This window comes from Fundulus heteroclitus, unplaced genomic scaffold (assembly GCF_011125445.2).
Source record: "Fundulus heteroclitus isolate FHET01 unplaced genomic scaffold, MU-UCD_Fhet_4.1 scaffold_139, whole genome shotgun sequence".
Lineage (NCBI taxonomy): Eukaryota > Metazoa > Chordata > Actinopteri > Cyprinodontiformes > Fundulidae > Fundulus > Fundulus heteroclitus.
This window is the reverse complement of record NW_023396551.1, coordinates 169,146-179,943: the sequence shown is the minus strand read 5'-3', so window position 1 is coordinate 179,943 and position 10,798 is coordinate 169,146. Positions and strand designations below refer to the sequence as shown.

At 42.4% G+C, this 10,798-nt stretch overlaps 1 long non-coding RNA gene across 1 annotated transcript; it reads left to right on the top strand.

The window, feature by feature from the left end:
- Positions 1-8,578: 8,578 nt before the first annotated feature.
- Positions 8,579-10,381, top strand: LOC118558644. The gene is made up of 2 exons (XR_004928408.1): positions 8,579-9,430; positions 9,775-10,381. It is a non-coding gene; the product is annotated as an uncharacterized LOC118558644 (long non-coding RNA).
- The last annotated feature ends 417 nt before the right edge of the window (positions 10,382-10,798 follow it).

The window sequence follows — 10,798 nt, the reverse complement described above, 5'->3', positions numbered from 1 at the left end:
TAAACAGTCGCCATCTCTCAAGTCAGCATATACACCTTCCTTGGCCACATGCCTGGGCTTGAAGAGATCTAAAAGTTGTGGGTTTTGAAAAATTGTCTTCAGTGTTTCCAAAATTGGAACATAATCAAATTTATCGGTTACAATGACCAGATCATATGTCCCAGTTATTTTGTTTCCTCTGCTGTCAAATCTTGTGCCAAGCACCTTTTCAACAAGTTCTACAATTCCCCGCTTTTCTTTTAGTTAAAATGTTTAAGGATGTGAATGGGTTTTCCAACTTTTGGAAAGATTGCTCTATTTTGTTCTTATTTTCTATGTCCTGTGGAGATAAGCACTGTAAAGCTGTTTCTTTATCTTGACTATGAATCTCAAAAAACACTTCTTCCATGGAGGAAACAAAACTATTTACAGCAGATTGACTTAATGCAGCTGCCTTGAGTTGTGCAACAGCAGAGGCACAGATATCTAGAGTGCTCCCATTGGAATTTTTCAAAAGTTCAGATGTCTTGGCTGTCTCCTCCACATTAGCTATCACCACATCTCCTGTGCTGCTCGAATTAACAACATTGTCTTGGTCAATGTACTCTGTGTTTGGTGTTTAAATGCTTCCTAAAACCAGAAAATGTACCAAACACACATCCAGTCTGGGCACATTTAAGCCTGAGATTTTTTTCCAGGTAAGTAGCCATGAACTAATCGTAAATGCCCAACAAGCATATTTGAATTTTTTTACTTTTTAAGCCTGACAAACAAAACACTTCATTAGAGAAGAGAAACTTCAAACACTAACGAAGCAACCTCGCCCTAACTTCAGAGACACGAGGACTTTCCTTGATCTTGCTGACATCTATGTTGAACACTGTGGTTTGGATTAAAGTGTACATGTTGTGGAGCATGCTGTTGTAAGATGTGCCAAACACAAAATGAGCCTTACACAGTTCATCAAAGGCACCAAGGGAAGATGTTGACCTGCAAAGTATGGCATTTTTGTCAAGAATGATGAAGAACTGGTGGATTGTGTTCTTCTTAACTCCAACAGCCAGGAGATAGGGTTGAGCTTGACTGGTGATGGCATCGAGATGCTCTTGAATGTTTATTCCAGTCTGCAAATTCCAACACAGGATGATTACAGTTAGACATTTGTAATACACAAAACAAAAACAGAAAAAAAAGAACTCTATGGTGCCCTTTCAAAAACCACCCTCTTATACCCTTAAGGACAAAGTTTGGTGGACAGCCTCTTTGGACGAAAACATCCCCAAGGGTACCAGAGGGTAAGACATATTAAGCACCAACTAGTTGCTTATTAGAATACAAATTAGCAGCATATTTGCTGTCAATACTCATCATAAAGCACTATATTAATGTGTTAGTGTGCATGACCATATTCTACAACTGTTAAACTATTATAAGTAGGGCTGGGCAAGTTAACATGTTAATTTCACGTTAATTCATTAGCTCTGTGTGTGGCTGAATTCGGGCACAACTTCTTACTGCATGTCAGCACAATCTGGCCAAAATGAGCCCGTTGCCCAGAGAAGGTTCCGATAAAGGAACTAGCCATGCGGACCCTGCGCCGTTCCCGGTGAGCGACGCAGTAAGATCTCTTTGCAAGAGACTAAAAAGCTGCATGGACATTGTGAACTCGCTGGACCCGCCTTTGTTGTGGGAGGAAGCAGCAGCCCAGATGCAAGACACCTTTGAGGACCAGGTCTTGATGCTGGCCCCGGAGTTTCCGGGGCACCCTGAAATAATCGACCTACTGGACGTTGTAAATTGGGCAGCAGCTTTCCAGCCCCCCTGTGAACCACCACTAACCAGGTTGTCCATTCCACCAGCCGCAACCACTGCTCCTGCCGCTGCTCCTGTCACTATTGCTGCTCTCACCGCATCTCCTGCTGCTTCATCACCAGCAGCAACCTCCTTTTCGGTGCCCAGCTCCTGCCGGCGTAGATGCCACAGTGCTTCCCGAGGCCCAGCCTGACGCCACCGCAGCATCTGCACCAACTTGGGCAGATGTTACGTCAGTCTCCCTGGTGAGTCGGTCGAGTGTGGTTGCTGCTGCTGCTCAGGTGAGTCTGGCCAGAGTACCCCGTATCCACGAGACCCAGTTGTGGGACTTTTTCTACGGGGGCAGGGATGACTTTCTTCCATGTTGGCTCGCCCCTGTTCCCGCTGCTGGGAGCAGCACTTCGTCAGAAGTTCCTGCGCCGCCAGCCAACTCACCCAAGTTCCACAAGGAAGGGGTTCAGGCGAACATGTCTTCCTTCTACATACCCAAGCTCCACGAAGGAAGGGGTTCAGGCAGTCCCATCTTCCTCCAATGCACACAAGTTTGACGAGGAGGAAGGGGTTCAGGTGTATCCGTCTTCCTCTGACGCACCCAAATTCTGTGAGGCCCGGGTCCTGGAGGACCCGCCGACCTCCACTTACGTGAACGTCTCGGAGGCTCCTTCTGGTCCTCATCTGCTGCTCGAGTTCTCCAGTGCTCCCAAGTGGATTTCTGAACTCTTTTTGTTTTGACCTTGGCCTGCTGTTCCAAGCCTCTCTTCATTCGCCCAGTTGGGTTGTTTTTTTGTTTTTGGACTCTTACCCTCCAGGACCCCCTCCGCCCGCTCTGTTCGGGTTGTTTTGTTTTTTTTTTTGGACTTTTTGGGGTCGTCTGGGATCCAACCTTAAGTGGGGGATGGGGGGTGATGTCATGGTGCAGCTTGACATCACCCCTCTCTAATGGTCAAATTGAGTTAATATATTTTGACAGGTTTCAGTATAAAGCATTATTTACACCAACAAATGGTAAATTGACTTCACTTATACAGCTTCTTTCTTTCCAACATTGAAAGTCAAAGCGCTTTATAACACAAAGTGTGCCCTCATTTACCCATCCACATATGGATCCATACAACATTTTCAGTGAGTGTGCTGAGTTAACAGTTAAATGGTACACCAAGGTCATTGATGTCAAATGTTATACATAAGGTATATAACTGCATACAGCAGTTGGTTTTGAGTATCCTTTAAATATCGCTTATGGTAAAGTAGTGCCCCTATTACACATTATGCTTATAATCAAGAATCAAGAATATTTCATTGTCACCATGTTACAATGTTACCATGGTGAAATTACCTTTGAGGCAGACACCCGGCTAAGGCTGTACACAAATAACATGACACACAGATACAACAGACTTAGTATTTACAGGAGTTTCTTTCACACTTTAGAGCATGCAAGTTCGTATCAGAGTCCGAGAGCTCTGATAACAGTTCTTTTGCAAATGACATGAGCCATGTAACATGCATCAGTCCCTCCTTCACAAATCTTAAGTAATGAGGTAATGAGGTAGGGCCCTAAAAATGTCCATGTCCGGCCTTGGGTAAAAGCACAGTGGCCGCTTTTACACGGCTCCATTTTGCCAGGCTCTATTCGCCTCCACCCGCTTGTATCAAATACATTTTTTTCAACATAGTTTTTATGGCCCTGCTCAAGAATAGAGCTGATCAAAGCGAAATAGGGCTGAGATGTGACATTAAGGACGGATTCTGTTTTGCAAAATAAGAGAGATACAACATGATTGATTGCGTTAGATATTATATTTTACAGAGGATTTTAATATCCTCTGTATTGCAGAAATGCCCTGTAGATGGCAGCAATGTTGTTTCTTCCAATTCACAAATAGATGTCTTTGTAAACGGTATGACTTTGTCATTGCGTTCTGCATTAGACAATGTAGCTCCCTAGAAAAAGAAGGCGATTATTCACAGGAAGCTGGCTCCTTGGTTTAATTCAGAGCTGCGTTCCTTGAAGCACAATGTTAGGAAATTGGAGAGAAAATGGCGCTCTGCACACCAAGAAGAATCCTACCTAATCTGGAGGGACAGTCTATTGTTGTATAACAAGACCCTTCGCAGAGTTAGAGCAGCATATTTTTCATCATTAATTGAGGAGAATAAGAATAATCCTAGATTTCTCTTCAGTACAGTTGCCAAACTTACCCAGAGCCACAGCTCTGTTGATCCATCCATTCCCTTAGCTCTTAGCAGTAATGATTTTATGGGATTCTTCATAAATAAAATTGATTCCATTAAAAATAAAATAATTGGCATCCTCCCAAACATGATTACCTCGTCCTCAGAAAGTGAGGCAGCATTGGAGGAATCCTTAGAACCTGCACAGTGTCTGAACTGTTTAAAAGCAGTAGAGCTTTCTGAGGTATCTAAAATTTTAGCTTCATCTAAACCTTCTACCTGTATGTTAGACCCAATCCCAACCAAGTTGTTTAAGGAGGTATTCCCTCTGATCAGTGGTCCTATTTTAGACATGATTAATCTATCCTTGGTAAATGGATATGTACCACAGGCTTTTAAAGTAGCTGTTATTAAACCTTTACTTAAGAAACCATCTCTTGATCAAGATGAGTTAGTAAATTACAGACCTATATCTAATCTTCTTTTCTTATCTAAAATTCTTAAGAAAGTAGTTGCTAATCAACTATGTGAACATTTACAAAGTAATGACCTACTTGAGGAGTTTCAGTCAGGCTTTAGAGCTCATCATAGCACTGAAACAGCTCTGGTGAAGGTCACCAATGATATTGTCATGGCCTCAAATAATGGACTTGTGTCTATACTTGTCCTGCTAGATCTCAGTGCTGCATTTGATACAGTTGATCACAATATTCTCCTACAAAGACTTGAACATACTGTAGGGATTAAGGGAAAAGCATTAGGCTGGTTTAAATCTTATCTGTCGGACAGATTCCAGTTTGTTCATGTTAATAATAAATCTTCCTCAAACTCTCTTGTGGAGTACCACAGGGTTCAGTCCTTGGACCAATTGTATTTACTATATATATGCTTCCGATTGGCAAAATTATCAGACAGCATTGGATTAATTTCCACTGTTATGCTGATGACACTCAGCTGTATTTATCAATAAATCCTGATGAATCCAATCAGTTTCTTCGACTGCAGTCATGTCTTGATGACATCAAAAGCTGGATGACTTTAAATTTCCTGCATTTAAATTCTGACAAGACAGAAGTTATAATCTTTGGGCCAGAGTCTTCAAAAAATAAAGTTCTTAATCAATCACTTAATCTGGATGGCATTAACTTGGCCTCTGGTAATAAAGTTAAAAATCTTGGTGTTGTTTTTCGACCAAGACATGTCATTTAAATCCCATATTAAACAGGTTTCCAGAGTTTCATTTTTTCACCTCCGGAATATCGCCAAAATTAGAAACATTCTGTCAAGGGGTGATGCTGAAAAACTAGTCCATGCATTTGTTACTTCAAGGCTGGACTATTGTAATTCTTTACTATCAGGAAGTCCACAAAATGCAGTTCGAAGTCTTCAGCTGATCCAAAATGCTGCAGCAAGAGTTCTGATGAAAATCAACAAGAGGGATCATATTTCTCCATTTTAGCTTCCCTTCATTGGCTTCCTGTTAAATCAAGAATATAATTTAAAATTCTCCTTCTAACGTATAAAGCCCTTAATAATTAAGCTCCATCATATATCAGAGCTCTGATTACCCCGTATGTTCCTAACAGAGCACTTCGCTCTCAGACTGCAGGTCTGCTGGTGGTTCCTAGAGTTTCTAAAAGTAGAATGGGAGGCAGATCCTTTAGCTATCAGGCTCCTCTCCTGTGGAACCAACTCCCAGTTTTGGTCCGTGAGGCAGACACCCTATCTATTTTTAAGACTAATGTTAAAACTTTCCTTTTTGACAAAGCTTATAGTTAGAGTGGCTCATACCCTGAGCTATCTCTATAGTTGTGCTGTGATATGCCTAGGCTGCTGGAGGACATCAGGGTCTAATTTTCTCACTCTACTGATTTCTACTGTTCTTCAGTCTACTGTTCTCCAGTTTTGCATTGTATTACATTGAAATGACTGTCGTCATTTCAGCTTTTAACTTTTTGCTCTCTCTCTCTTTTTCTTCATAGTAGGTACACCTGGTCTGGCGTTCTGTTAACTGTGACATCATCCAGAGAAGACGGCTCACCCGCTACTACCATCTAATGTAGAACAGATTACTAGATCAATGTGTGCTTCTGTGCTTTTTTTGTCTCTCTTGTTGTGTCTCTGCTCTGTCTTTTGTAACCCCAGTCGGTCGAGGCAGATGACCGTTCATACTGAGCCCGGTTCTGCCGGAGGTTTTCCTTCCCGTTAATGGGGAGTTTTTCTTCCCACTGTCGCTTCATGCTTGCTCAGTATGAGGGATTGCAGCAAAGCCATGTACAATGCAGACGACTCTCCCTGTGGCTCTACGGTTCCCCAGGAGTGAATGCTGCTTGTCGGGATTTTGATGCAATCAACTGGTTTACTTATATAGGACATTTTTGACCAATCTGTATAATCTGACCCAATCTGTATAATATGATTGAACTTGATTTTGTAAAGTGCCTTGAGATGACATGTTTCATGATTTGGCGCTATATAAATAAAATTGAATCGAATATGATATTACAGACCCTGGAGCTGCTGAAAGAATTACTGGGAAATAACTCTCTGACACTGAGGACGTCACAGATGTGGCATACAAATACAAATGGACAGTTATCTCGATGTAGCATGTACATGTGAATAAACCTTGCAGTCTATGCTATTTCACAGTCTAACAGACATTGTCTGTAGTAGGCGTGTCCTTGCTGTTCTATATCTAAGCTGATGTAACCAACATTTGTGCGCCCTCTCTTCCTCACTTTTACTTTTTCCTGCATTGTGATCAATATGAGAGCCCAGTACTGAGCTGTGCCATTTCTCTGTCTTGTTTAAATTAAATGTATTAAAGTATAGGTTCTGCCTCAAGAGTCTTTTCTTACTTAAGAATTCATTAATAAAAGAAAATCGCTTCTCCGGGGTAAAAGACCGAAGACCAACTTTTTATGAGAAATGGGAAGGTTTTATTGTGCAAAAGAAATTAGCTTCTCTCTACAAGAGGACAGTGAGTTTGGTTCCGGTTATTGACCAAATTCTGGACAAAAATAAAACATGCTGAACTTATTACATCAGGGATATATAGCTGTAGTGCATGGTAGTCTGAATAGTTCAAGCGAAGGTGGTTATGTAACCCGTTAAACATTCCAGTCCATGTTATTGTGTCCATGCATTATTAATTACAAGGTAGTTTTAAATGTTGGGACAACATTTCGGAAGTGGGGGCATATGGGGTTCCATTTGTGCCAAAAATATGGTCATTCGTCTTCTGATGTGTTCATGTGTCTATGTAAGGTGTGTATGTATCGTGCTTATGTAATGAAAGTTGTACATGTAGTGGGTTAAAGTGTATATGTCAGATGCATATGGCGTGTCCATATGCTGTGAGCATATGTATTGTGTCTGCATGAGGTATGACGTGCATAGCATGACTTGTTCACTTTGGCCCCATGTTATGTTGTTTGACCATGTTGTTAAACCTCTCATCACGTGATCTCGTTTTGCTGTCACTCTCCGCTATTATGCCTGTCGTTCTTTCCCGTCATCTCCCTCTGCTGTTACACCTGTCGTTCTCCCTGTCATCTCCCTCTGCTGTTACACCTGTTGTTCTTCCCCATCATCTCCTCTGCTGTTACACCTGTCGTTCTCCCCCGTCATCTTCCTCTGCTGTTACACCTGTTGTTCTACCCCGTCATTTTCCTCTGCTGTTACACCTGTTGTTCTACCCCGTCATCTCCCTGTACTGTTACAACCTGTAGTTCTCCTCCGTCATCTCCCTCTGCTGTTATACAGGTTCCCCGTCATCTCCCTGTGATGTTATACCTGTCGTTCTCCCCCGTCATCTCCGCTCCTGTTATCTGTTGGTCTCCCCGTTATCTGGCCGTGTTGTCACCGGACGTCGTCATGCACTGCTTTTACACTGTTGGGTGGGTTCCTGCTGCCCTCTGCCTGTGCTGTTACCTGGTTCCATTTGCCAGTGGTTGGCTGTCAAATGAAATGAAGAACATTTCCAGGGTTAAAGGACTAATGTCTCAGCAGGATCTGGAAAAATTAATCCATGCGTTTATTTTTAGTCAAATTGACTGCGACGGTGTTTTCACAAGTCTGCCTAAAAAGTCGATCAGACAGCTGCAGCTGATCCAGAACGCTGCTGCGCGCGTCCTCACTAAGACTAAGAAAGTAGAGCACATCACCCCAGTTCGAAAGTCCTTACACTGGCTCCCTGTATCTCAGAGAATAGATTTTAAATGTTAGTTTATAAATCCCTGAATGGCTTAGCACCTGAATACATCACAGACTTGTTATCAGTGTATCAACCCTCCAGACCACTAAGGTAGTCTGGCCTCAGCCTTCTCTGCATACCTAGAGCCAGAACCAAACACGGAGAAGCAGCATTTAGTTCCTGTGCTTCACTTATCTGGAACAAACTTCCAGAAAACTGCAGAAGTGCTGAAAGCCTGAGTTCCTTTAAATCAAGATTAAAAACACATTTGTTTAGGATTGCCTTCGACTGTTTTAATTGAACTGTATTACTGAAATATAATGAGTATTTTCCCATGTTCTATTTTGTTTCTGCATTTTATTCCTGCTTGCTTTTATTCTGTTTTATTTTCCTATATTTTAATCATGTAAAGCACTTTGCATTGTCTCTGTACTGAAATGTGCTATATAAATAAATTTGCCTTGCCTTGCCTTGCCTTGCCTCAAGGTGAGTGTCCGCCCTGGACCAGCCACCATGGGTCTTGTGGGTCTTTTGGGCCTCAAGGGGCCCGAAAGACCCACAAGCTGAGTAAAAATGTGCCTCTATGAAACTCAGTTCCTGTTGTTTTGTTGGGACAGCAATGGGGAGAAAATCGTCCTCTGCAGAGCGGAGGACCCGACTGAGTTCAGAGATTCACCGACCCAATCGAAGCTAACTTCTGCGCAACCAGCCGTGAAGTAAGGAATGCCGAAACAGCTTTGTTTATTTTTGGCAGCTGTTGCAGGAAAGCGGACGCAAGACGGCAGATTGGTCGCCTTCCCCACCAGACAAGCTGAGAACTCAGAGACTGCATGCAGGATGCAGGACCCGGTCTACCATGTTCCGACCACATTTCAGCTAGTCGCAGAGCCGCTAGCCCGCTGATGAAAGAACCAACACATCCCCTGCTTTCCACTGTTCTTCCTTGGATGGCAAAAGTGAGCCGAACTCACACGAGGCACCAACTGGTTCGGCAAAGAAACCACAGGGAAAGTTGAAGGGTTTGTTTGGAAAGCTTGTGTAATGCGGTTATGTAACCCAAAGGTAACTAGAGTTACTCTTTGGTGCGTTTAAGGTGCATCGTTTTTTTTGCACTGTTGCGACAGTTTGCAACAAGTTACGACAGTTTTGCGACAGTCTGGCGGTTTGCTGCCCCGAGTGAAAATCGCGGGCTTTAAGCAACGTAGGAGATACCAGAGCAACGCATCTGTTCTCGTCCAGTTCACAACTGTGACTTTTCATTGTTAGGTGAGCAATAACATGTTCTGGGTAACGTTATTAATGTTAATAAGGCTGAGTTTAATTGCCGAATTAAAGATATGTATTTCTTGAAGGGATGTAATGTTTTATATGTCTGTTAAATGTGGCAAAAAGGTAACGGAATGCTAATCCCAGCCATGTTGTGGAACAGTGTTATTTCATTTTATAAATGTTGATTTCTTTATGCTGTTCCGTTGCTATATATATATTTTAATGGACAGTCTGGCGGTTTGCTGCCCTGAGTGAAAATCGCGGGCTTTAAGCAACGTAGGAGATACCAGAGCAACGCATCTGTTCTCGTCCAGTTCACAACTGTGACTTTTCATTGTTAGTGGCGGCGGTCATGGAGACACAACAGAGGGAGAGAGAGAGACCAAAGATACGGCGGTCGGTTGACACGGGTGAGAGAGGGGGAGAGAGAGAAAGCTTGGCTGAGGTGCCCCGGTGCTCACGGAGGACGTCTGGAAATTTCTCGATTATCCTGCAGGCAAGACACAGACATATTCCCCAACTCCCCTCTGCAATACATACACATGAACACTGCCTAAAAAACGAGCTCTAATTTGTTTTATTTTGCTGGCCAGCTTTTATTTTATTTTATTTTTGAAAGGACAGTTAGGAGCCCTTTTTGTTGGACTCCTGAACGGGTGAACTATTTTTTTTTTTTTTCAGTAGATACTCCAGAAGGGAAGGACACTATTTCCTGAAAATTAAAATTACCGGAGTTATCTCCTTTGCTTGAAGATTTTAAGTTGATCTGTGAATTACAGCGCTGGATGTCATTATAAGGTCCTTATCCACAATATTGTTTTATTATTGTGTATTAATAAATGTTAAAGGATACTGAGGTGTAGTGCATTTCTGTTCCAGAAATATATTAATAAATTCTGGTTGATAGTAAACTGCTATCAGGACTCTGAGTATCTTGATTTGGTTACAGTTACATTGTGTTTTTAAGCACAAGGAGCTAATCAACAGAGCTCACGCTAGCATTCTTCGGGTCATGTCATTTCTGATGTAATTCGAGTGTGTTTTTATGGTTGTAACAAACATTATTTACACAAGGGTTTTATAGGGGTATGGATATTGATGTTTGTGTTATCCGGCCCAATCATTATCGCTAAAATAAAGCCAAAACTGTCATGGTTTTCAGATGACGAGCCCACATGCAGATACGAACGGGAGGCAATGCACAGTTTTAAGATTTTTATTAAAGGAAAACAGGCAGGTCTATGGACGGAACTACAGGTGACTCGGCTGGGCCAGAACGTCACGGCTGGAGAGTCTGTAAGAAAGAGCAAGTGAGTTCTTCTGAAATAAGAGCCAGGAAACTTGCTAGGGGTTGCGCTGCTTACC